The sequence below is a fragment of the Panthera uncia genome (assembly GCF_023721935.1).
Source record: "Panthera uncia isolate 11264 chromosome A3 unlocalized genomic scaffold, Puncia_PCG_1.0 HiC_scaffold_12, whole genome shotgun sequence".
Lineage (NCBI taxonomy): Eukaryota > Metazoa > Chordata > Mammalia > Carnivora > Felidae > Panthera > Panthera uncia.
The window spans coordinates 9,593,312-9,620,990 of record NW_026057579.1 but is presented as its reverse complement, the minus strand read 5'-3'; the positions used below and the strand labels follow the sequence as shown (position 1 = coordinate 9,620,990).

The 27,679-nt window shown below is 45.5% G+C and overlaps 1 long non-coding RNA gene across 2 annotated transcripts; it reads right to left on the bottom strand.

The window, feature by feature from the left end:
* Positions 1–4,574: 4,574 nt before the first annotated feature.
* LOC125937526 (uncharacterized) lies at positions 4,575–16,494 on the bottom strand. Of its 2 annotated transcripts, none has more exons than XR_007462413.1 (6): positions 16,204–16,494; positions 15,070–15,213; positions 13,182–13,334; positions 9,516–9,735; positions 8,391–8,506; positions 4,575–5,550 (listed from the first exon to the last, which is right to left on the bottom strand). It is a non-coding gene; the product is annotated as an uncharacterized LOC125937526 (long non-coding RNA). The 2 variants fall into 2 exon arrangements; XR_007462414.1 differs by lacking the exon at positions 4,575–5,550 and adding an exon at positions 5,563–7,924.
* Positions 16,495–27,679: the final 11,185 nt, after the last annotated feature.

The following is a 27,679-nucleotide window of genomic DNA, read 5'->3' as shown; positions in this document are numbered from 1 at the left end:
ATAGTTACGTTCAAAGGTAGAGCGGTTTCAGGGTTGGTAATCTCTGTCACTGTTCAACGACATCATTAAGACATCCGGTTGCATTTTGTTTTCCAATTTTCTACGTCTACCTTCCTCTGCTCTTCCTTCCTCCAACCAAAAGGTTGACTTTTGTCCACACATTTATCCTCCGTAGTTGCAAACTGGCTGCCAGAGTTGTAAGTGCAACACAGAGCTCCATAGAGATGCAGCCGTGTGAATGAAAGAGGGTCCATTTCCTGCCTTGAAACTCTTTACTTCAGAAGGCATCTTAAGTTTTAATTTCGTTTTCCAAATTTTCATTTAAGTTTCCTTTAAACTTTCTTGCAATCTCACTGCTCAAAATTACTACCCATGCCAATTCCTACACTAATCTTTGACAAGGAAAATGGCCTTGCCATGATTGGTTCCATGTAGTCAAGATCCACCCTGCTTTGGGCTGAAATCAGCTTTCCCTGAAGCACATAAGTTGCCCGATACCTGAACAAAGCTGAGATAGTGTTAGTAAGGAAGAAGGGACAAATGGCTGATGGAGAGACAGCCATATTCGGTGTCATAGATAAGAACATGCTTTCCAGATTTACCCTGACCTACCAGCTGCTCCTCCTGCCCCAGCAATCCACTTGCCACAAGGAAAAGGACCCTTCCCCCTTCTACTCCCAAAGTTGGGCATAACTGAAGTAATGAAGGCCTTCGCAAACAGGTTAGGAACAGACTGGAAGCCTTGGGACCCAGTCAAGAATTCTACAAGTATCAGAAAAATTAATGTGAACCATAAGCAGCTTATGTCGAACCTGCCACTGACCGAGAAGCATCAAGGGGGCACCTGGGTGGCTCAGTCGGTCAAGTGTCAGACTTTGGCTCAGGTCATGATCTCATGGTTCGTGAGTTCGAGCCCCACATCAGGTTCTGTGCTGACAGCTCAGAGCCAGGAACCTGCTTCGGATTCTGTGTCTCCCTCTCTCTCTGCCCTGCCCCCCTCCCCAAAATAAATTGACATTTAAAAAAAAGAAGAAGAAGCATAAGTTACACCATTGATGGTGATAAAGGGCCTTCCAATTCTCAGTAAGTACCAATCAGTCAAGTGTTGTTCTTGTTCGTTCCTTGATCTGGGCTGTTTAATAGAGGTCCTGGGTTTCTATGAGGCCTGAACGCATAGTTGAAAATCCGGTTTATCTTACTGTCACATATCCTTATGATATAGTCTCCCATAACTTAGAGTAACTTGAATAAGTTGGATTTTTCTCTGTAGAAAATCAATTTAACCTGGAGGCCTAGGGTTGGGAGCCAAATGAGACCTACAGATTTGTCTTATTTTATCCTTACATAGTTAGCCTATAAAGTGATTTTTTTTAATGTTAATTAATTACAAACCTTTAAAATCAGGAAATTACATTTTTAAAAATCTGGATTTCTGGATTTTCTCAAAAAATCAAAAGGTCTGACCATGGTATCACATGACAACCATTGTCTGAAGCTGACTATGACCCTCCCTGGGAAGGGAAGTAGATTCTCCAGCTTGTTGCAGACTCCCATTTCATATTCACGCTGCCTGCTCGATCCAACCCAAACAACTGAGCTTATGGCCCCTGACCACCTGATCAAAACTAAGCATGGGGTTGCCTGATGCACCTGAATTTGATAAACCCAAAAGTCATGGCCAGTTCAGCCTGAGATTGAAGAACAAATGCACATATGGAGGGAGAGACATACGTGTGCATAACACGTAACAGGAGACATATGATCTCCTAGGAAGGCTGAGACACGAGGCCCATCCCCGAGGAAAACAACATTCTGAAACTCACAGCCCTCCTCCCTCTCCCCGCAAATCTTGGGCGACTGGCCAGCCCTGATAGGAGAGAAGGAGGAAAGAATCAAACATGCTATTATGTCCTGATCTAGTCTACAACAATCACCGTGTCGGGGGAGGCCCCAGAGCAGTAGATCTGATTACCTAACGATCATGATTTTAGCTCGTAGAACAAGGCTGTTCCCATTAGTGACTGTATACAATTACTGACTGATATGCTTTTGGGATCTTACCACAATATTCTTTTCAGGGATTTCTCGTTTCTTATACCATTCCCCTCCCCCCCCCCCCCACCACACACACACACACACACACACACACACACACGCTCTTACTTGGATAGGTCTGACAGTAGGTGGCCCAAATGGAGTCTGGGAACTGGCTCTGTTTTGTCAGCATTCTATACATGTTTCTTGAGGGCCATTTCTTTCTTTCTTTAACCCTCACTTAATGACCACATCCATTTAAACCTATCTTCCTTGCTGAAAGTCAGAGTCCAAAACTGAAAGGCCAGGGATGGGAGTGGAGGAATATTCTTACCAATTATTTTCAGCGAGTGCCTGCTTCCAAACTAAATCAGAACTGTTCAAATGTACTAACTCAAAGTCTCAGGATCTCAGTCCAGAAATAGCCGATATTCAATATGAACAAAAATGTGCATAGCATGATACAAGGCTGCATGTCGAAATGGGCAATTGAGTACAGATCCTTTCGCTGATGAGATGACAGAAATAGTACTTAGAAATTAGGACAGATAAAAAAAAAAAAAAAATCAGCCAAACAGGGAACTGAGTTTCACAGAGATTACTGTGGCCTTTGGAGAAATTTCTATCAAACTGGATGCAGCCATAGGGAAATTAGGCTAGTGTAATAAGATCAGACATTTTGAGTCCAAAGCACCCCTTTAAGCACGGAAGGGCACAAGCACAGCTTCCTCCTGATAACTCAGGGTAAGACAGTCTACTTTCTGGTGGCCTAAGGAACATGCCTCAGGAAAATCCTGTTGAAAATAGAAGGGCTCATTCTACCTAAAGAATTTTAGTGCCTGGAATGTAGGTCCTGGTAGAACATCAAGGAATTGGACATCTTCTAGAATTCCTCTTGGATCCTTGCATCACCCTACGAAGTGCCTGAAAACAGCGATTTGGCAAGGATCTGTGAACAGAGAGATATTCCATAGACTGTAGTGGGTTTGCCTCCATTATTTAGTTTAGCCCAATTTAACCAGAACTACTCTGTGCCCAGCATTGTGCTAAGGGCTATAACAAATGTGAAAGAACTTTATGACAAAGCCCTTGACCTCAGGAGACTTGCCATCTTGTTGGGTAGGCTGAACCTATATATATGAAGGAATTAGAGAACGCAAGAATATAATTGTGAAACAAAATTGATCTAATCTTTACCTAATCTTGGGTTTCTTAGGTACCATTCCGCAAATACATTCATTAAGTTATAACAAATTGGGGCGCTAGGGTGGCTCAGTTGGTTGGGTGTCTGAATCCTGGTTTTGGCTCAGGTAACGATCTGGCGTTTCATGAGTTTGAGCATCACATTGGACTCGGCACTGCCGGTGTGGAGCCTCCTTGGGATTCTCTCTCTCCTCTGTCTGTCACTCCCCCGCTCTCTCTCAAAATAAATAGATAAACTTTAATCTATATATATAATAAATTATAACAAATTAAATTAATTATAATTTTTTTATTTTTATTTTAAAAAAAAATTTTTTTTAACATTTATTTATTTTTGAGACAGAGACAGACAGAGCATGAACGGGGGAGGGGCAGAGAGAGAGGGAGACACAGAATCGGAAGCAGGCTCCAGGCTCTGGGCCATTAGCCCAGAGCCTGACATGGGGCTCGAACTCACGGACCGCGAGATCGTGACCTGAGGTGAAGTCGGATGCTCAACCGACTGAGCCACCCAGGCGCCCCAATTATAATTTAATATATTAAAACCCACCAACAGGGCATCTGGGTGGCTCAGTTGGTCAACATCCAACTTCGGCTCAGGTCATGATCTAATGGTTCGTGAGTTCAAGCCCCACATTGGGCTCTGTGCTGACAGCTCAGAGCCTGGAGCCTGCTTCAGATTCTCTCTCTCTCTCTCTCTCTCTCTCTCTCCTCTCTCTCTCTCTCTCTCTCTCTCTCTGTCTCTTCTGCTCCTCCCCACTCATGCTCTGTCTCTCAAAGATGAATAAACGTTAAAAAAATATATATACATATATATACACACATGATTGCATTCTGGCATAGCTACAATGAGTAGATAGATAATGTCAAGTGTTGAAAAGAATGTGGAGCAACTGGACCGCCCATACATCAATGATGGAAGAACAAATCAGTAAAACCACTTTGGGAAATCCTTCGGCAGTACGTGTAAATATAAATATATCCTATGATCCAGAAATTCTACTCCTGGATTTATACCCAGTTGAAATCCATATATATTTTCACCAAAAGACATATAAAAAATGGTCATAGCTGCCCTGTCCATAACAGCCCCCAACCGGAAGCGACTCAAATGGCCATCAATAGCAGAATAGATATGTCACATACTCAGGCAAGAAGCCACTAAAAAGCCCCGGGAATAAACAAACCATAATTATACCCAACAATATGGATGAGCCCAACATAATGTGGAGCAAAAAAAGCCAGACCCAAAAAAAAAAAAAAAAAAAGACAACTACATACAACATGATTCCATTTGTATAAAGTTCAAAAGCAGATAAAATTTATCTATTGTGGTAGAACTCAAGATAGTGGTTACCTTTGTTCAGGGAGGGTAGTTATTGGAATGACAGGCAAGAGGAGTGATAATCATGATTTATTTCTTGATCTGGGAGGTGGTCAAATGAATGTTCACTTTGTGCATATTCACTGAGCTGTAGGTGATTTGCACACTTTTTTTTTTTTATGTTTATTCTATTTTTGAGAGAGAGAGAACAGAGCTGGAGCAGGGGAGGGACAGAGAGAGAGGGAGACAGACTCTGAAGCAGACTCCAGGCTCTGAGCTGTCAGCACAGAGCCTGATGCAGAGCTCGAACTCACAAACCATGAGATCATGACCTGAGCTGAAATCAAGAGTTGGCCGCTTACCAACTGAGCCACCCAGGTGCCCCATCTGGGTCCGTGATTTGCACACATTTCTACGTAATTTGTCAATAAAGTAATCCATATAAGGGTCACATCAAGTGTTTCAAATGCATCAACATTTTCTAAAGATCTCTACCAGTCGAGATTCAAAGCCCGAAGAGTTGTAGAAATTGACTGCCAGTCGTCTCTGACTGGGACCAGGAATTGCAGGTTTCTGAACTCCCTGTTCTGTTACTGATTCTCTAGACAACTTTAGAAAAACATTACTTGTCATACCTCTATTTTTAAAAATAGCAAGTTTGGCTTTCATTCTTCAATCACCATTTAATAATAAGTTTGCCTTTAAGGGTAAAATATGTGAAATTGCCCAGCAGTTGATGCTTTCAACATTAAATCAAAATGAAAATTCAAGTCCCTTTCAATTTTCATGATAGGTAACACAATTCTGCTGCACATAGGGAATGTGTCGTTATTGTCCAAAGGAGATTATTATCAGTCTCATTCTCTGCTCAGCCCACAGGTGAAGGTTAGGCTGTCTGCCATAAATCTTTATGTGCTCTCGTTTCCTTTCCTCTTGGAGAGACAGGGACAGGTGCTTTCTCAATCCCTACGTGGATGGATTCCCTTGCTCTGGGGAACAGGAGAAGAAACAAGTCTTAGCAAAATACGAGCCAGGAGGAAAAGAGAGTTCGTCTTGATGGAAGGGGACCTGGGGCCGTCACTTATCAGCTGGAAAACTGTAACAAGTCATTCCACCCCTCTAAATTTCAATTTACTCATGTTTAAGATGTAGCCAAAACAATCCCTCTCCTACTTACACCATTGGGTTGTTTGGAGGGAAAAGTGAGCTTATGTATGTAAAAATGTTTTGGAAACTAGAAAGGGCTACGCAGATGCAAAGTATTATAATTACGTAAGAATGCTACCAGTAAACTCTGTTGTTTTAAAGCATAGCACAGTGTGCGAGACAAACGAGGTCCCAGTGTTCGAGCAACTCATGTGATGAGGAGGTATTTTTATAGATGGTAAAAAGTCAAAAAGTAAATAAATAAAACAAGACGACTTTGACAGCCAATAATATTGTAATAATGTTGTGTGGCAATAGGTGGTGATGACACTTACCATGATGAGCACTGAGTAATGCATAGAGTTGTTGAATGTTGTGCACCTGAACCCAACACAACACTGTATGTCAACTGTACTTCCATGGTAATAAATAAATAAGTGAGTTTGGTTCGTGAAAATGTGCCATGGAGAAAATAAGGCAAAGCAATGCAATAGAGTGTGCCTAGGAGTTTTCGTTAGGTTGGGTGAGCAGGGACGTCAGAGAGGGGGCCGTTGAGGCTGTGTGCTGAAAGTGAGGAGGAAGTTCTGGAAAAAAAGTGCTCCAGGCAGAGAGGGAAGGCTGAGGCCAAGGTACTAAAATAGGAAGGAGCTTGACAAGTGCGAGGACCAGACAGAGAGGCCCTGGGGCTGGAGCAGGGAGCGATAGGAGAGGTGGCTGGAAAGGCAGGTAGGGGCTCAAGTGCAGGAAACATCACGGATTGTGCCAGAAGCTGGTCAGCTAGGGAAAGGGGGTCAGTAGAAAAGAGGGCACAGGACTAAGACTTGTTTATAGAAGAGAAATAACTGGCAGCAAAAGACTTTTCTCCCAGGGGAATAGCTATGAAATCATAAAATCAGGCTTTACTTCTGACTTGCAGTATTTTATATAAACACCACTCAGTTTCCAGGGGTGGGTTCACTTTGAGGCTAATGGAAGATAAGCTTCAGAGTGCCCTGCTTGTACAAGGCTCTTCCGGGCCCGGGAAGGCACTCCAGCACTCTTGTAATCAAAGTTGGTATTCTTTTTCTTTAAAAGATCTTTCCAAACCTGCCCCTACTCCTGAATGTACCCAAACGCAATTACAAATTTCTAGAATCAGCTTCAGCAACAATCAGGACCCAGAGGCTTGTAAATATGCTTCCTTTTGACTACTTCAGGGTCCTTCTCACCAGCCCAGGAAGTCTGGGATCTACATTTCTACGGGCTGCCCTACTCCCTCCTTCTCTTTGCCTTAGGAGGCCCTGGAGCCAGGTTTTCCGCAATCCTGCCCCAGATAACCTTCCCAGCCCCAGTCCCCATGGCTCCTCCAAGCCTTCTACCCTCCTGCACCTCCACTACCTTCCCGGCACATGTAAAAACCTCCAGCAACGTGTTCCTGTTCTGGTGACACCCACATCTTCTCTTGGCCCCATATTTTTGCACCTGCTGTTCCTCATGCCTGTATGCCCTTCCGCCCGTTCTCCTGTCAAACCCCTGTTGCACCCGTATTCTATAAAGCTGAAGGCTTCTCCTCCTCCTCCTCCTCCTCCTCCTCCTCCTCCTCCTCCAATTACTGCTTCCATGACACTGAGTGCATCACCCAGTTAAGGCACCAACCTCACTGTATCAGAGTTAGTCATTGACCTGTGTGTCCTCGCATGTCCCCCCCAGCCGCACACTGGACTGGTTGAGCTCCTTGAGAACAGGCCTTATTTTATTCATCTCCTTACCCCATCCCTGTACCTAGCACATCAAGTAGCTAATCAATGGATGGGAACCTCCCAAATGCTTAGCAGGACAGAACAGGAGGGTTCAAGGAAACTTCTAGTTTTATCAACATACCTCCAGGCTCTTTTTTTTTTTTTCTTTTTAATTTACATACACATCCATCCCAGCAAGCCCAGAGCCTCAGTAGTGGCTGTTGGGTGCATAGTCATACAACTACCCAATACAAAGTTCCCCTGCGGGCACCGACAGACAGCTCCCCTGCAAAACTGTCTGGCTCTCTGAAGCGGCTATGGGTTTGGAAAGGAGGCCGATCTGGCTCAGTTGGGACTGGGTCCCCTGAAAACTCTTTCTGAAGCCCTGTGCTAGGAGCAAAGCTTTCCCAGAGCAGTCACAGGCCCTTTGCCAGGCAGCTGGGTTGTGGAGCCGCCTCCGTGTTTACTAAACAAACCCATGTGATTATCCTGTCAAGATCTGAAAGACAAAGACAAAAAAACTTAGCATCAATACAAGGCCACCTATTCAATTAAAGCCGCAAACCAGGGCAGCTAAAAGGCTGAATATAAAACAGTCAGGGAGAGTTTTAATAAGAGTGAGTTACATAACTTGAGACTTGCTTGAGACTCAAACAAAGGCATTCTTATCTCAAGGTTAAAGAAAGGAATTAAGACTAGCAGCAGTCTCCAAGCACTTTTCCTGTAAACTTTCTGCCAAGAAGCGAGGCTCAAGGCTGAAGGCTCGAGGCTCGGGGATGGGAACATGGGGCCTCTACAGCTAGCCTTCCCCTGGGTTAACTAGGACGTCTTCTGGGCAGGGGGTTGCTCCCCGCTGGTGGTGGAATCCCAGGCCTTTTCAAATCATCACCCTCTCACAATTGGAGAACTGTCCCATTCTGCCAGCCCCTCCTGTTAAGGATAAGAAACCCTGGAGGTCACCCTACCAGGTAATGCAGGACAGGGACCAGGACGTCCACCATCCGGGACAGGGCCACTTTTGCTCCACCACACGGCCTGCACCTTCAGACACATCCACGGACCCTCGATCAGTAGCCAAGAGCTGTGGGGGGAAGAGGGGGCAAAACTGGGCATGTCCCCACCGCCCCCTGCACACTCTGAGACTAGCCCCAATCCCACCCCACACCAAGGGTTCACCTCTCTCCCTTTTCTTTCTCCTCCTTCCTTCTTTCTTCCCCTTTCCTTCCCAGCCTGGCTCTGTCCTCAACCCATTTACAACAGAGGGATCCCGTCGCATTATTTTGTCTTACTGGTGGCACTGGGAGGCAATGAAGTCTAGAAACAAGATATTTCTCTTTCAATCTCTTCCCATCTAAGCCTTGCCCTGTCTGGGCTCTGGGCTCCCACCCCCACCCCAGCCTTTTCCTCCCTGCTCCTGATTGTCACTTCTAGAAAACTGGTCATGTTTAGGGGCACCTCGGTGGCTCAGTTAAGCATCTGACTGTTGATTTTGGCTCCGGTCATGATCACTGCGTGCTGACAGTGCAGACCCCACTTGGGATTCTCTCTCTCCCTCTTGTTCTGCCCTTCCCCCTGCTCATGTGCTCCCTCTCTCTCTCTTTCTCCCTTCTCTCTCTCTCTCACTCTCAAATAAATAAACTCACTTTTTTTTGTTTGTTTTGTTTTTAAAGAATCCCAAGCAGGCTCCACACCATCAGCGCAGAGCCCGATTCAGGGCTCGAACTCACCAACTGTGAGATCATGACCTGAGCCAAAATCAATAGTCGGGTACTTAACCAACTGAGCCACCCAGGCGCCCCAAATAAATACACTTAAAAAAAAAAAAAAGTCTCTGGTCATGTTTAAGGCAGAACCTACCGTAAAGTAATTACATTTTAAAAGGGCACTCTTTGTAACGCTGGACAGCTTGTTCAACAAGAAACAGAGTCGTAACAGCGGACATATTTAAAAGATAAATTCTGTCTGAAAGACAGGAAGCTTTCCAGACTTCCTTGAGATTAGAATTTACAGGTAATACTGCTGCTCCGAGGGGAATCAGAGCTCCCCAACCTCCAGGACACCACCTCCTTCAGGGAACAGGGTTCTGTCACCTGCTCCAGCCAGAGGCTCTTCCTTCAGTGGATCCTACATTTGCCATGCTGTACTCGGAGGTCACACCCTCAGGTGCCACCCTCATTGGGGATGTGCAACAGTAGTCAGCTCACAAGTCCTGACTTCCGCAAATACGATGAGGTTTGTCTCTGAGCCTCCTGTGCTGGTTGGTGGCTGGTTTATAGCTTTAAATCCAGCACGATGTGGTCCAAGCTGGTTCTGCGGAGGGACAATGAAGAAGTTCTTTGTTTGGGGTACCTGCTGGGCTAGATTAAAGTACCAGGCAGGCTCTTTCAGCACTGGTAGGCTCCCAGGAGCGTTGGGATTACACAATCTCTTGCTGGACAGACAGGCAGAACTGGCAAACTCACTGGGACGCAACGAGGTCTTGGGAGAGAGCTTTTTCCCTTTGACTCTGCCAGCGTCCCTAATCACACTGGCTCTAGATTTGGGGACTTTAAATGACAAAATGATAAGGTCTGGAATTTATTTTGCTGCTCCGAAGAAAATTGTAAGACTCCCCGTGGGCTGGAAAATTTTGTAAGTGTTGATTTTGAATAAGTGGCTTTTCCAAAAGGCTTTGGCATCAGCAAAGCACACCAAAGAGAATGAAAACTCACATTTCTGGGGAACCAGATCCTGTGCTGCCACTTTCTCTTTACCAGCCAGGGTCTGTCTTAAATTTGCATCAAAACAAAGGACACCAGCTGCAAAATGGGCGGCTATTGCTGGGTTGTTTTGCATTTTTTCCATCATCTTATTTAGAAAGCAAATATTACTATTCCTTATTTTGTCTCCCTCCAAGCAAAATGGTCTTTTGGGTCCAGCATATTTCGGGGTTAGTAAGGGGTCAGAGAGAAGGCACAGGGTGTATGAAGGCATGTGTTTGAATTTTTAGGGCTGCTTTTAGAACAATCTAAGAGTGAAGTCTCCCCAGGGTGCCCAACTGGTCCCAGGGGGCAAAGCCCCTACAATGAATCAATCAGGGGGACTGGGATGAGTAGAAACAGAGAGAAGGCTGCCTCTTCAGTGGCATCCAAGAGGTGGGCCTGTTGACTTCTGACTGCACTTCTGGAAACTACCATCCACCTCTACTGAGTATAGCCACAGGAAAGAGCCATAGAATATCTCCATGGTGTCTCCTGCATGGATGTCATCGAAGACGTGGTATAATCACCATCTCTTTATGAGGATTCTCAGCAGAAATTTCATTCTGGCCTTAATACCACACACATACATACGTCTCTTGAACAATTACTCCACCTTATGGTGTTTTATGCATTCTTCCAAACAGTCTTCAGAACCCAGCCATATATTCTGGATGGATCCTGTCTCTGTAGTTCTATCAGGGCTGCTCTGGGGGGGTGTGGAGGGGAGGGATCTGCCTGCCCAGACCTTTCAAATCCCAGAGAATACTTCCCAGGAACAGTCAACCCAGACCCAGAGCTTCAAGAAGACTGACCTCAGCCCAAAAGCAAATCCCCATGGACATATTCTTTCACTAACAAATATTTCATATGGCAGATATGTACGGAGCACCTACTATGTGTCAGAGGATATAGGCATGAACATGGCAGGCACAGTTCCTTATTCTCATAGAGTATGCAATCTGGTAGGATTCACCTCACTGGATCTCCTTGAATTTGGAGATATGTCGATGAAATTAACAGGCAGCGTAAGGTGGAAACCTCAGAAAAAGACCAGAAGACCAAAATAACAACAACAAGAAGATGATCTGAGCCAGAGTGAATGAGGACACTTAGAAAAAGCGAAAGAACTATATTTCTGTTAGCTGTGTAATCTTAGGCAAGTGACTTAACCCCTGGGCTCCCACATCTGAAAAATGATGATACCACAAAGGCTTATAGTGAAAAATAAGTGAGATGATAAAGCTCATTGCACATACTTAATAAACACTGGCTGCAGTTACTTTTACTACTACCCAAGTAGTACTGAGAGGAGAAGGGCTGTTGGCATGGGCGTTGTGGCCACGTGACCTGTTCCAGCAGGATTAGTGTTAGAAATGGAAATGTGGGGACAATGAAGGGGTCATGTCCGTGATGTCACCTGAAGTCCTATTCGTTCCAGTAGAAGCTATTTTTTTCTCTTACACTTCAACAATTTCTAATCACAATCCTCATAACTTCCTTCTTTTCAGGTACAGTGACTCCCATCGTCCCTTCCATTTTACTGACGAGAGTGGTTTCCGTTTTATTGATCTTGGCCAAATTTAGAAAGTTAGCACAGATAGAAAGTGTAGACCTTCTACCCCATATCCCATGTTTGTGCATTTTCTGTTCCGAGGGAAAGAGGAAATCAATTTGTTTTCTTCTTTGTTCCTTTGGCGCAATAGCAAGCAGGGTCACATGATACAGACAAAGGTCTAAGCAGCGTACATTCTAATTTAGGAGTTCCTTACAATTGGCTTTGGGGTTATTGCTTCTCGAAAGTAAATAGTCAAATACCTCCTTAAATGTAACATCTAAGTGCCTGCTGGTTGCAGCCCTTGACCTAGAATTCTGGGATGCAAAAAAGTTAGGGAAATTCCAAAGATGTGGTTCCCTCTTTGGCCCACATGTTAGCTTCACTGCATGGCTCACTTCTGCTTCAAGGGATTGGTCTGCAACGTACAACCTGGGCAATTAAAGTTGCATTTCAAAGCAGCAAGATTCTAAACTCCCAAGATTTTGAAAACAGTCTCATTGTACCCATCAGCCCCTACCCACACCCCTTCCTCCACTCTCCAGCAGAGAGTGGCTCTATAAACAAAGTGGTGACAGGGAATCCCCACAAGGCCCATCCCCAGCACCAGGGCCCCAGAAGTTGAGACACACTTAAAGGAAATGGCCTTGCTGTATGAAAACCAAGAAAGGCCAGGAGAGGATGGAGAAAGAGCATGCCACTAGTAAGTTCTACTCGGGCAAGGAGCCCAGATCAGTGATTTAAAAATAGAAAAGGGCAAATTTTCAAGCCCTCATGCCTTAATTCTCTATATAGTGCAAATGACTATATGCAAATGAGCTTGGTTGGGCTCAACAGAATCCCAGTTTATTGACCCCCAGTTACCTTCAGGGGATTGGTGGGCCCTTTTGACTCATTGCTGATGAAACTTGGGTGAAGAAAAACTCACTGGGCATAAACTGGAGTATCCAAGACCTAGAGTTAGCTGTGCCCATTGGCAACGGTTTTTGGACAGAGAAAATGTTTTTAGGAAGCTACTCTATCATTCAGGAGACCACCCCCCGCCCCCTTACTTCTCTTATCTCCTCAGCCTCTTAAGAACCGTTGAGGGCTCATCAACTATTCATTCTGGCAGAGTGATAAGGAGGTATGCTCTTGTTTTCTATGATAAAGTTTTTGTGTTCTGCGTTCATGCTCAGGCAAGGAGCCACAAGCCTGGGAGATTTATCAATTTATTACTCATGCCAATTTTGGGAGCTCGCAGGTTTGAATCAAGCCAGAGATACTTGCTATTGTATAAACCTAGCAAACCAGTGTGGAAAACGCAGGAGGAGAGAATATATATATATATTCTTTGACCAAGTTATTCATTTTGGCAACATCCTGTCTCCCAGATCAATTGCCCGTTTAATCATAATGCCTTATAGCCACATGACCCTTCAGGGAGAGCTTACAAAGCATGTTCCCATTTGTTATCTCCTGACCTTCCTAGCAGCCTTCTGCTGTGGGCTTGACTGGTGTTATCACAGAGCAGGCTCTGGACTACGAGCCAGAAGGATAGGGCTCCAGCTCCAGCCACTTCCTTGACTGATGTCCTTGGGCAATTTTCCTTAAACTCTGATCCTCAGTCTTCTCTTCTGCAGAAAGAAGCAAAAGATGGGATGGGACTACACAGCTTTAGCTTCAGGACCTACCATCTGCACAGGCTGGGAACCTAATTTTGACATAGTTTTGTGTCCTTTTTCTTAGAGAAGGCTCCCCAAATTGTAATAAGCTTCAGGACTCACAAAACCTAGATCAGTCCCCCAATAAGACCTGCTCGGTCTAGTACCAGGAAGTCAAAATATGATAGGTATTTCTATGGCTTCAGCTCTGCCAAGTGGCCTGTGATGATCACCATTCATCCCCCTGTACCAGATGGACTTTGTTGGTCCCCCTCCTGGATAGCTGTGAAGGGCTCACTGCTGGCCTCATCTCTGGAGAATTGACTTTCACTGCATGGGAGCCCCTCGTCCTGGAGGTTGCACCATCCCTTCCGTTTGGGGCAGCGGGCCAATGTCTGATTGATATGGAGTAGCCCCTTATACAAACAGTTGCAGCCCTATCGCAAGGTGGAACCAGCTCTGGGATACCATCCGTGCTCCTTTGGGATCATATCAAACAAAGCTAGACTGCAGCTGGGATGACATCCTGGCTTAGCTCCTTCCTCATTATTTCCATGCCAAAGCCCGTCCGGTCCACTTTCAAACATAGTCAAAAAGCCCCTGAGACCCACTGCACCAATGCTCAGACTACTGCACAGAAGTGCTTACTAATTCCGTGACTAGCATCACGGTCTGAGGCCCATCCTGGGCCCCTAACAAAGTCCAGAGATCCAGAGTTACAAGGACCTTTGGAACTAGGCGGTGGGAGGGTGGAGGTAGTGATGTCGAGCATTTGGTAAAACTCTAAACTGTGCCCGCCCCACCCTTAGTATCTTCTCTGAGCGCTCGCTTTAGATGTTAAGAAGGAGACCAAACAATGAGAAAAGAATGACTGCTAACATCATGTCTCTTTTGATCATTTTCATGGCATTTTTTACTGCAGGAGATTTATAACTCATTCTTTGTCCCAGCTGAATAGAAAAGGAATCCGGACTCTCCAGTGTTGCCTGTCATTTTGGAGAAAGACGATTTAGGAGGAAAGAGAAGATTTAGAGGCTGTTTCTGTCTCATCTCTGACTTGGTTTGTGACCTTAAACGAATTAATTGTCACCTTTCAGCACTTGCACGCGTGGCATCAACACTTACTGTCATACCCCACAAAGAGCAAAGATTCTTGGAGAGAGATCATCATAATAGCAAGACCACCGTCTATAAAAGAGGCATACTTTTTAAACCATCAAAAAGGACACACAAGACATTCCTCACGAAAGGGAATAAAATGTGGGGCAAGATGTACCCAAGTGTTTGCTCCCCCAGGCCCTTAGCCCTAAAGGATCTAGAGATAACTAGCCTACCACTTCCTTACAAGAGACAGGTATAGGCTTTGCAGGCAAATTATGAGGACCTAGGTCCAACTCCAGGGGCATCATTCAAGGGAGAGGGGAGCAGGTAAGCCCGATGAGCTTAGGCAGGTACATCTCAGAAACAGCTACTACAGGATGGAAAAGCCCAGTTAGACGACTAAAGACCCAAGAAGCAAGGGCCCAGGGAACTCACTCAGGTAAGGCTCCCAGTGCCCAACACGCAGCTCATCAGAATCATAGATTTTCTGGGCCAGCGGCTTCCTATAGACATCCTCGGAATTTATCTCAGAATGTGGGCAGTCCTGTACTTGAGTGGGGGGGGGGGGCATAATAACAGGATTCACTGTGTGACCTTGGGCACTTACTTGACTTCCATTTCCTCATATGTAGTAATTCCTCCTTGATTCATCTTTCAGGCTGGTATTAGATTCTGTCTGAGGCAGTATGTATGAAATTGCTTTGTAACCGGTAAAGTGTCAACTGTAAATGTAAGATGGTAATATCTATGGCTAGATAAGGAGGGAGAGAGAAAAGAAAGCTTTTCAGAATAGGAAGAAAGGAGCTCCAAGATCTGTAGGCTCATTTAGCCTGGTCTCTGAGCCCATGCAAAGGCAGGCTTGCAATGCAGGCTTGCAGCTTTCTCCACTGTTGACGGGGAGCTGGAAAGAGCCCCATGCCCAGTGTCCAGTGCTCCTGGCAAGAATGAATCTGCCTTTGGGTGTCCACAGAAATGGGAGCTGCAGTCTCCCTATCCCAAGCAACCACATATGGTCCATCTGTCTGACTGTTCTCTGCCATGATTTCTGGTTCCAATTTCCTCTCCAGATCCCTGTTGGGACTAGGGCCCATTCCTGAGCTCTGGTCCAATTGGCTGGGGCCCTGCTCATTCCTGTCTCTTCCCCAGGACAGATGGACATGTTGGATAAACATGTTGGATATACATAGTACACCCAAACTCTCCTTAGATATCCTACCCTCTGCTCTACCTGCTTAACTTGGATACAATTCTCCCATGGACCAGCCCTGTCCAGATCACACTTAGTACCACTCCCCAAGCTTAGTGGTTTGAACCATGGGTTCTACTCCTGGGGGAGGGGGAGTCTGTTGCCATTCTCCTATACCCCAGCTATTTCCCCCTCACCCGTAATCAGCATCAGTTGCAATTTTTTTCTCCCTCCGCCCCATTGGGAGCCCACAGTACTGGTAATGACAAATTTTAATATCCTTCTCCAAAAATTTCAGCAAAGACAATAAAGGCACAAGATAAAAGGCTCAAAAGAGATAAGCATGTACTTCCAAAATGTTCATCCTTCACAGGAAGAATCAAAGATAATTAAAATATTAGTGAGGGAAGCACAGGTAGATGAGTTATATTTGCAAATTCTTTAAATTATAAATTAAGGTGCTATCCCTTTAAAAAAGTTTTTTCCACTTAAACAACTTAAGTAATTGAAGTTATGAAATTTGTAGAACCCTGATTGCCTGTGAAATAAATACACCTTGTAGGTACTGCACACACCATTGATGATTGTATGTTGTATACACTGCGTTGATGTTCCGGGTAATCCTCAAATAAGTGGAAAAAAGACATTAAACTATCAGGCCAAACAGAGTGAGGTTGCTTTCGTTACTTATCTAACAGTTTGCAAATATGACATGTGATGATTGCTCCTCTGCTGGATCAGGCAGGAGTGGACGGTGGGTGGCTGAGTGAGGGTAGAGTGTCCCTCAGTGCTGTCCCTCGAGCAGAGGAGAGTACTCCCAGTGGCTTCATCTTTAACTGCCCCCTCTCCCCCCCCACCCCCCACACACTGCTGAACCACACACACTGATTGGAACCAAGTGGCAGTTGGTGAGAAGTGACCTCGGGGGCCTGGATTGGACACTCAGAAGACGAAGTAGGAAGACAGAGATGGAAGCAGAGATATGAAATTGCCTACTTGGGAAAGAGGCTGGAGCTGCTTTTGATAAAGCCTCTGTAGCTTTGGGATGGCCAGGGAGGGAGCCATTTAGGCATCGGGTGGGTCCGGATGCTTCTCTTCCTCTAGGAGCCTGTGCGAGAAGGCTAGGTCCCTGGTTGTAGAGAAAGACTGAAGACATTTCTATTTGTTTGGGGTTTTCTTTTTTAATGTTTATTTATTTATTTTTGAGAGAGAGAGTGAGAACAGGGGAGAGGTAGAGAGAGAGGGAGAGAGAGAATCCAAAGCAGGCTCTGCACTGTCAGCACAGAGCCCCACAAGGGGCTCAAACAAATGAACTGTGAGACCAGGACCTGAGTCAAAGTCGGACGCTTAAGTGACTGAGCCACCCAGGTGCCCCAAGACATTTCTGTTTTTGATGCTACTTCACCTACTGTTCCGCAGCTGGTCAGAAAGCAGATCATGACTTTCTCCTGAAGTCACAACTTAAGCTACTCACCTCTGAAATTCACCGATCTTGCAGCACCAAAGATGGGCACAGTCTCAAGCTTAGAATATCTAAGCATCTGCAACAGGGATTCCCACTTCGTTTCGTTTAGTGGGAAGTCTCTACTTCTTTTACCTTGATTATCAAGTAATGTGGTTGACTGTTTAGGTCAAGTCTGGTAAATAAAACAGGTATATACAATCTGGGACCTCAAATCGCAGTGTGAGCAGGTGAGCCCCTGACTACGATGGCTCTCACGAGCTTTGCTGGAAATGCCTGCTCTCTAACTACACAGCAGAAAGGACATTTCTGCAGAGAGCAAAGGTAACCAATGAGAGAAGAGGAGGAAGGGACCTCATGAGGGTCAAAAGCCAGAATTGCCAAGTATTGTGCTCTTGGTTACTCCTCAACTTAAAACCCTTCTGCGGCTTTCCCTTGTTGAAGGGTAAACGCCAATCACCATTGTCCATGAGGGTGACACACAGGACCTGGCTGGGCCCTATCTCTTGACAAGACCTCTAGACATTCAACTTCAGGCATCTAGATTGTTAGCGACTGGGTTGATCTAGCAACTATTTGACCATGTGTCAGCTTTCCTCATGCTGGAATAATCTCTGCCCACACCGGTGCCTAGGAATTGCTTCTTCATCCTTAAGAATCAGATCCCCCCACGAAAAAAAGAATCAGATCCCCCCGCCCCCCAGCAACCTGCATTCCCCAGTTGACCATTCCCTCCTTGGGCCACTATGGTAGTCTCCTCACCACTTTATTAGACTCACTGATTTTATAAGTCTGTAAATCCCTCCAGGTGGGGGTGACCATGTCTCTGCATGACATACACCAGATACTTCACCAATGTTTGTTGAATCAAATTGAATTGACATTGAGTATGGCTCTGACATAACAAGCCATTTTCTTTTTCTTGTTCAACTCACAAACAATGTGAGAAGAAAAGATAAAGTAATAGGTGCATATCAGCTTTAAATAAATTACTTTAGAGAGCAAGTCCTATGTGAATTTTGGACATACAAATTCTATCAAAGTGTACATGGAGGTAAAACCAAATTTGTCTCCTTAGTGTACAGTCTTGCTCTCGACTCAGGATAACATTCAGTTAACTTGATTCGTCAGTGGTTGCAAAGAGAAGTGGGTGTTCTGATTAATCAGGTAAAGAACCATCATAAAAGAAAACAGGAGACCTGGATCCCGGGTCCTGGCTTTTCCACTTACTACCTTCTGTGGACTCTGGGCAAGTCACTTCGTCTCAATTCCTTCCACTTTAGACTGTGGATTATAAAGTTTTCTTGTGTAAAATACTGGGTAAACGGCAAATTGGTCTGCCAACATAAGATATCATTAGGTATACCTGGCCAATTCCCCAAGAGTAAACTCCAAATATATTTAACCCCCAAAATTATTGAGCAAAAATCACATCTTTTTTTTTTTTTTTTTTTTTTTTTTTTTTTTAATGATTCAGAAGACACTGCAGCAAGTGCTTTGGGCTCTTCGTTACAAATGTCATTTACCATTATATCATAACTTTGTGGAAATACCAGTTAATAGTTCCATTTGCTAGAATGCTGTATAAGCCAACCTTTAAATAACATTGTATTATTTCTGAACGGACACACCATGGAACAATATAATGAGGTTACTGCCAAAACAGCTATAAGTTTTTGTGAGTGAAATGCATAGTTAGGTCTGGAAAGGATTGTTTCAGCTCTGTAAGCTTAATCACGGTTTACTGGCCCCGAGTGGGTTTGGAGGGATGGTGTCAGGCATTTCGATGTGTGGTCAGTGACTCACACTCAAACCACTGTTTTCAGCCAGGAGAATCAAACATTTGGGCAATAAGCCTTATAAAATTCTTATTTATAGGGAGGTTAGGCAGCCTTTGGGATTAGTCTCATCCAAAGGGAATCTTAAAGACCTTCTTTGACTGCAAGTCTGAATATGCCTATTTACCACGGTGACTAGGAGCTGCATTCTAGGGAAAACACCGGTCTTCCTGCAGACTTTCTAGAAACCATATATTGTGGTGAACATTACTTCATAAAGAAGTGAACTGGGAGCTGAACAAAAGCTGTCCACTAAGGCTACAAGTTTGGTCTACTCTAAACTCATCCACCGCTAGGAAATTCCATTTGCAATTTTGTTCTGAGATAGGACAAGAAAGAAAAGGTGGAAGGCGTTCTTGGGGCAAAGACTGTGCATGAAAATCTCTAGAGAAATAAACCCAGGTTTGGTAGAGGGAGGAGGACAGAAGAATTGAATGAGTGATTCAAGCCAAGAAAGGGCTGGAGATGAGATGGAGAAATTGAAAATCATGGTGGATGGGAAAGAGAAGCTGCTGGAAAGAGGGAGAGTGAAGACAAGTCCCATTCGGCGTTGAGGCACCTTTGTAAAACATGAACACGAAAGAGCATCGTCAGTGATCAAGGAGGTAGCAGAAGTGAGAGAGAACCAGCACATAGGAATAGCAACAATGAAAGAGAGCGCCTTTGCACTGGTCCTAAAATGGTTCAACCTGCATGAAGACCGAGCTTCTCAAGTGAGGGCCGCGTGGCTCCGCCAACCACACCTGGAACTTGTTAGAAATGCAGAGGCCCAGGCCCCACACAGACCTACTAAATCAGAACCTGCATTTTAACAGGATCTCCAGGGAACTGGATGCACAGGAAATTAAGCCATGGTATTTCTATGGCCCTTGCAACTTCATCCCCTCCTTGTATTTGTTCTTCTTCTTCTTCTCCCCTTCATCTTTCATCATCTTCTTCCCCCAATTCTCAAATGAGGTCATGTGTGAAAATCAATATCTGCATGTCTCGACTTGGTCTAATTCAAACACTCAAATACGTCTCTGCTTGGTCCCAACTCAAAACACAAGCAGCCTCAGTTCACGAACATATGAACGAAACCGTTTCATTGGGCCCCAGAAAAACAGCAGGCAAGAACCCTCCCCCACAAGCTCTATATTTATGTCATTTATTTATACAGAGCCTTAAGTGTACACAGGGCTTTGTTGGGGAACATGCCAACAAAAGACTACGATCCTTGCCCTTTAAAAAATATTTTCCTTTTTCTCTTATGCCCTAGGGAATAGTTAGGGTGAGAATGGAGTTATGAAATCTTTGAACCAAAATATGTGAAATGAATAGAAGGAAGCCGTAGGTATTTGTTAGGGCCTCCAGACCTCTTTAAGAAAACAAGCAAGACTTTCCCAAACAATATGCTTGAGCAGATTTTTGCTGTGCAAGGAAGCAAGTGCTCAGATGATTGCAGCAGCCTCAAACACACACACACACACACACACACACACACACACAGGAAATCTTAAGGCATTTGGCCAAAGGTAGCCATTTAACACATAAATTTATTAAAGGGATTTTTTAAGTTTATTTATATATTTAAAGAGACAGAGAGAGTGTGGTGAAGGAGCAGAGAGAAAATCCCAAGCAGGCTCCACACTGTCAGTGCAGAGCCCCATGCAGGACTCGAATTCATGAACCATGAGATCATGACCTGAGGCGAAGTTGGACGCTTAACCAACTGAGCCACCCAGTTGGAAATTTAAAAGGAAATTTTAAAAGGGAAAATATGGAATGGCACGTATAAAAAAAAAAACAGTTACATAAAATATGAAACAACCATTTGATAAAATATTATGTAGCCACTCAAATCAGGATTTCAACAATATTTAGTGCAAAACACTAATAATAAGTGGTAAGGTAGGGTACAATACTTTATATTCACCATCATCCCACTTTTATGTAAATAAAAAAGGGGAACTAAATATACCAAAATGTTAATGATTTATATCTCTGAAATTGATACGAGTGATTTAAATGTTATTCTTTGCACTTTGCTGTATTTTTCCAACTAGTATGGACACATACAAGTCGTATGAGTACTTTTCTAAATGGTCACATTTGTTTTGGTAAAAATTATTTCTTGACTCCACAAATTCTCCTCTCTCTCTAAGGCCTTACCAAAGCCCACTTAATTTCCTGATCCAGAAAACAGTGATTCAAAGAATGGTGATTTCATCCGTTGGAAAAGTCACGCTGGTTCTAGACAATGAGAAGAGGGTGAAGCAGGGTTGGAACGGGGTCAGAATGAGGAAATTTAACTTCCTAAATCCTCTTACATCAGGCCCTTCAGTGTGAGATTCCAGACTTCATTCAGCGTGTTTTGCATTCCCAAACACACCCATTATTGATTGATATGGAAACACCTTCTAAAGTCCAAAAGCATGGTTTGCGTACTATCCAGAAGCTCAAGAGTGGACTTTGTTCACTAGTGCTCAATTTTGATGTGTGTTGGAGTCGCCTGGAGAGCTTGAGAAAATATTAAAGCCCAGGTCCTACCCTCAGAGCCTCTGAGTTTCCTGGTCCAGGGTGTGGCCTAGGCATCTGGGTTTCCTTACGGCTCCCAGGTGATTTAACATGAAACACCGTAGCCACAACCACTCTTACCCAAACTCCCCTGCAGCCTCACTGATGTGGGTTCCCCTAGCCAGGTGTGTTCAGCATTAGTCAGTCCCATTGCCGGCTTCCAGAATCTGACCAGGTATTTGGCTCCGGGCAGAACAGCTACCTGACCATAATGAACTTCAAGGTGGCCAGCCAGGTTCTATTACTGTACAAGAGGAGGAGGACCAGTTTCAGTGGGCAAGTCCAATCCTGACCACATAGCACATATCTGCCTTTCACGGCCAAACAGACCCAGGGTAATTTGCTTGGCCAAGAGCTCTCAGCTACTGAGTGGTTGGGTCGAGATTCTCACTCTAAAGCTTCAGTCTTTCCACTGTGCTACAGGATAAAATGTCTAACGCATTTTTTAAAATATTTTTTGGATTTCAGAATAATTCCCAACTGATAGAAAATTTGCAGAGATAGCACAAAGAGCTCCTGCGCAATCCCTCACCCAGCTTCCCCTAATGTTAACGTCTTGCCTAGCCAGGGTGCTTCTGTCCAAACCAACACATCGACATGCTACATTTTTATTATTAACTCCAGACTTTATCCAGATTTCACCAGTGATTCCATGCTGAGCACTAATGCATTTAATAATACAGGAAAAGTCACGGGATGAGTAATCAAATGCAGACAATAAAAAGAGCATCCTCTCTGGATGAGAGAGGTCTAGGCACATATCTCAGAACTGGTGGGATGCCCGATGTGCCTGGATGGGATGTGTTCCAGGGGTAGGGCAGGCATCCAGCTCTCAGGAATGTTCCATAGGCCTCAGTGTGCTAAATGCCTGAGGAATTTGCAGCTCACATTGGACAGAGAGTATAAGCCTCCAACCACAGACTCTGGGACCAGAGAGGAACAAGAGGTTGAGCATTTCTATGCATGAGAGGAGAGACTTTCCCACGCCCTGATCAGTGTGACTGTTTTGTGCTGCACTCTGGCAGAGGTGCAAAGCCTCCAGATCCAGGCTTATTTCTGAATTTACTTCTCAAGTCAAAGGAACGAAAATAACAAATTAAATATTCAGGCTTGCTGCTTCTGAGGAGTCTCTTTGCTTGGCTTCTCCAGGGGCCACCTTGGCCCAGAGGCTACATAGGGCTGGTGCAGCAGGTGCTAGACTGAGCGAGCCACGGCCAGAAGGGAGCCAAGGTGGGCTTTCCTCAGCAGAACCCCAGTATCCTCGGGTGCCTCTCAGCTGCCTAGAGAGTCACTGATCTTTGAGCTGGACTCGGTGCCTAAGGCAGGTTAGGACTGACTGACTAGCATTCCAGTTATATTTAACGTGAAATACATTCTAGAATGAGCTCTTTGGCTAAGACAGAATTTCCCTCTTTCGTTGCCCTCACCGTTCCTGCCTCAGAGCCAGGTCTAGGGTGACGCAAATGAGGTAAATGAGGTGCGTAGGGCACACTTTTGAAGGAGGCCCTTACACAACCTTGAGAATAAACACCTCCCTCACTTTTGCCCCCTGGGCCCTTTGCTTGCCACACCCCAGTCCCAGCCCAGTTACCACCTCCCCATCTACTACCCCACCCCTGCGGTATCGTCACAATGATTTCGCACCTACAGAGTAAAAAGGGGTCAACAAAACCCCCACATTTCGAGCTTTCCTCAAGTTACAACCACTACAGTTTTAAATGTCACAACCTCCAGCTTTGAAACAGGACTAAATATGAACAGTCCTTCCGACAGCCCCCTGGTGAGGGCTCAAGTTCCGCAGTTTCCCGAATGAGGACAGCAAATGGGACCCCGGACACAGCCACTTGCTGGGTGGTCCTGGACCAGGCAGCCTCTGCTTTAGAAAGAAGAGAGATTCTAGAACTTCTGAGATTTCTGACTTAGAAATGTAAAGTCAGTGAGGGGAAAGTAAAGGGAGAGCAGGCAAGTGGTCCAGAGAGATCTACTTGGCAGAAAAGAGCAGAACTTGCCTGATGGCTGTTTATTACTCTGACTCGTTGGCCACACTGGACATCCAAGCAGGGCTAAGAGCTCAGAATTGCCTCCCAACACCTCAGCCCTCATTTTCTCAAATGAAAAATAAAGGAATTTTAATTAGCGAATGGTTCTCAACCCTGACTACATATTAGTATCCAAGGGGGCTTTAAAAACACTGGTGCCAAAAAAAACAAAAACAAAATAAAACACCAGTGCCTGAGCCCCGGTCCCTGGAGGTGCTGTTTAATTAGTCCGACCCACTCAGCCGTACTTCTTAAAACCCCTCGGGCGCTTCCAACGTGTTACCATGCTTGAGAACTTCCGTGACAGGTGAGCTCTAACTCCACCTCTGACATTCTATGATCCCGAGAAATAATAGGGAACTGTGTTTTGACCTGCTTCTCTGGACAGAACCCAACTCAGGAGCTCCCATTAAAATGACGGCAAGTTTTTCCAAAAAAGGTTAAGCGTTTTTAATTAAGTCTCTGGCTCCTGACAAAAGGAAGTCGAGGAAAAGGGGGTCATGATGACAGAGCCGGTGAGCACTTTTTCAAGTAGAAACTGCTCCAGGGGCTCACAGCCACAGTGGCGGCTGAAAATTCACAATTAAGTTGCTTCACTGGCTCTGAAGTCAGTGGGCGCAGCCCCAGGGAATGGCCTCCTTGCCCTAATGGTTACGCAATTACCCAGCTGCCCCCAAAGTGGGTGCAAGGCCGTGAGGAATCAGCTGCGACCTCAGCTCCACCTCTTGGGAGGACACCAGTGCCAATTAAGCTAGAGGTCACCTGGGTCTGACAAGGATGGTGGCCAGCCTGGGCTTCAATGGGGGGTAAGTGAACAGTGGATGCTACTGTGCTGTAACCAGTAGGGAAGGCATGCATTTGTCACACGCTAGAACACGGTGATTGAAAGATCCATGGAAGATTGGGCAACGGTTGATTGCAGGACCAAAGTCCCAGGGCAGAAGTAATGTCTGGTTACTTCTACTTCTGTCGATTTCACAGCAGATTCCCAGGATAGCTGCCCCGTGTATTACGACAGAGCTCTTATCCAGAGCATAAACATTATTTTATTCCCTTCCTGCTTTTTTGTTTACTCTCTTCTGGACTTTCCATGTGCACTGTGGATGCCGAGTGCTGTGAACACCAAGCGTTGCTTTTGAACACATTGCCACCTCAGAGAACATCATCGGGGACTTTCTGGGAGGCTGGTAGTGGAGTTTCTCAACCCCGGCTGCACGCTGCATTCGACTGGCCTGGGTTGGGGGCTGAGCATCGGAATATTTTTCTATCTCCCCAGGTGATTCTAATGTGCATCCAATGGTTGAGAACCACCAGGCTAAGCCGCGCCTGGCTCAGGTGCGGGGGTGGTGGGAGGGAATGGACGGGGTCATGGTCAGGGTCTCAGAGAAGCCACAGGGAGATGAAAGGAAAAGCCCAACACATGGGGAGCTGGCAAGTTTTCAGTAATCACCTACTGATGCCTTATAGAACTAAAGCTTTTCATTCATCCGCTCACTCACCAGTTACTGACGGTGGCTGGATTCCAGGGATATAAAGATGAAAACGACGCAGAACCTAGTACACAGCCTAGTTGGGAGACAGGCACGTAAATTGTGTAACAGAAGTCGGATGTGGACTCTATATTGCATTCCATAACTAGGCCCCAGAGGGCACCCCAATCTGTGGGTGCGGGGTAGGCTCCCCCACTGTCAAGCATGCTGGGAAGAGGCAAAAGCTAAAATATTCAGTGAGAGCTTGGAAGGAGGGCCTTGAACGGGGGAGAGGCAGGAACTTTGTAGCCTTTCTGGCTTTACTGTAGACCGAGTTTCCCAAGAAGCCTGGGAAGCAGATCCACTCAGAGCTATTGGACAACTCCAGGGGGTGCCATTCATGTTGTACTTTTTAAAAAACACTGCCTGCTAGAGCTGTGGGCATAGGTAGCCTTGCCAGTGGCGATGAGGGAAGCTGGCTCACGAGGGGTGGGCTAGGAGGTGCCTCTGTCATTTGACAGGGCAAGCCCCTGGAAACGGGAACAGAAAAGGAAACCCGGGAACAGATCTGTGTCTGTGGGCTGGCTAGAAGCCAAGCAGAGGAGTCTCTATTTTCCTTCCTGTTTTCCCAGAGCTGTCAGTGGGGTAGAATTAAGGACAAGTGTGTGACCAACCTCTGGGCTGGTGTGGTACCCAGACGCCAGCATCTCCAGGAGCCAGGGTAGTTGCGGCCTCCCCCAGAACTGCGGGACCTCACCTGAGACCTCACCCAAAGATTAGATGGAAGGGGACCCAGAAAGGGGACTTGAGGTCCTGCCACCATCCTGGTAGGGATAAACAGCCAGTCAGATTTGGCTTTAAGTATTAATGCGACCTCACTTGTGCACACAACCTAGTGAGGCCTAGGGGACTGTGAAGGTGAGTTGGAGACATTCAAGTGACACTTAAGTACTGCATGAGATAATAAAGGACTGTGTGTGGGCAAGGCGAAGCCCAGAAGAGAGTGGTCTTCCTGGGCACAGGGTCAGGAGGGTCAGGGAAAAGAAAGCCTCTCAGTAACAGCCTCTGAATTGGGTCTTAAAGGGTGAGTAGACATCAGTCAACTGGACTAAGAAACAATCCAGATAAGGGACAGCATGCACATAGGCATATGGGGCAAGAGCCTACTGTGATCTCAGAACCATCTACGGATGGACCAGAGATCTGAGGCGAAGAGGCAGGTAGGACTATATTCGGATGTGAGCTAAGCATACACCAGCTTGAGTGTGGACCTTGTCTCGTAGGGGATGAGGGCCCCCAAAGAATTCTACTCAAGATCGTGGTGTAATCCGACGTGTGGAAAGGTCCGCCCAGCGGCCGGGTGGCCCTGTTGCCAGGTAGGGGAAAGACTTCGAGGGAGGATCTAGAGGTGTTCCTTGCTACCTGTTCCGTATCCTCCTTTTGGAGGAAAGGAAACGAGAAGCGGGTGTCTGTCGAATCATTGACCGGCCGTTACTTCTCCATAGCTGAAAGGGGCGTCGGCCATGGTCTCCGTTGCATTCTCTGCTACTCACGACTATAAAACAAAGGATGTCTTTCAACTTCTAGGCACTGCAAAAACCTTACCTTCCTTCCCTCTGATTCAAGTTATTAAATAACTATCTTGACAGCAATGGTAAAACAAAAGGAGCTAGGCTTTGAACTTCAAAGGTCTGCTTCCCACATAGGAAGTGAGGGCTCACTAAGTGAGTTCCTCACCCACCTCCCACTGGCTCACTTTGACTCTCCTTTGATGGCCACACCCATTTCTCTAGACCCCCAGAGTGACTCGCATCGCTGTTTGGGGCAACCGGCTGGCTCCTTCCCCACAAGAAAGCAGCACGGGGCCCCTAGGCTTGTTGGTTCAATAACCATTTCTGTACTTTATTTGCTCAGATCATGAAAAAAAAAACAAACAGTTCTTTGTGAGAAGACACAGGCACGCAGACATCACGCTTGATAAAGTGAGTGTCAGAGAGAGGCATTATTTATTCAACTGGCTTGATTAGTGAGTCCCAGACAGCTATTAGAACAAAAATCATGCTTTTAGGCAACTGTGTCTATTTATGTTTGGTGAGCCTCTGCAGAGAGCCCAGATAATGCTACTTATCTTCACCCACACTAGTCAAATGTTTGGATAAATAAAGATGTTTTATGAAATTCCCTGTCACTTCAACACAAGTTGACATAGAATGGAAGAGTATTTGATTGTGTTCCATTTCATGGCTGGGCATCTTCCAAAGTCAAGGAAAGGAGAAGCAGAGGGCTTCCTGGGGCTAAGGATCCTGCTTAACCTGACATTCCTCTGTGCCTCCCCTGTTCGGACACACCTAAGGTCCTCCCCTAAACCCATGGTTCTTGTACATCAGGTAACCTAATCTTTGAATGGTTGCTAGAATTGCCCATCTGTAACCAGTGTTTTCATCTAAATAGACCTACGCACACAAGTCAGAGACCAATAAATGGGAGTTGGGCACACTGGTCCCATTGGCAGCCACTTCCTTAGATTGTCTGCCTTTGTTTTCTATCTGGCTCTGACCCCTTGCTCAATTTTGGTTTCTAAACTGTTTGAGGGGCACCTGGATGGCTCAGTTGGTAGGGCCTCTGACTCTTGATTTCAGCTCAGGTCATGATCTCACAGCTCGTGGG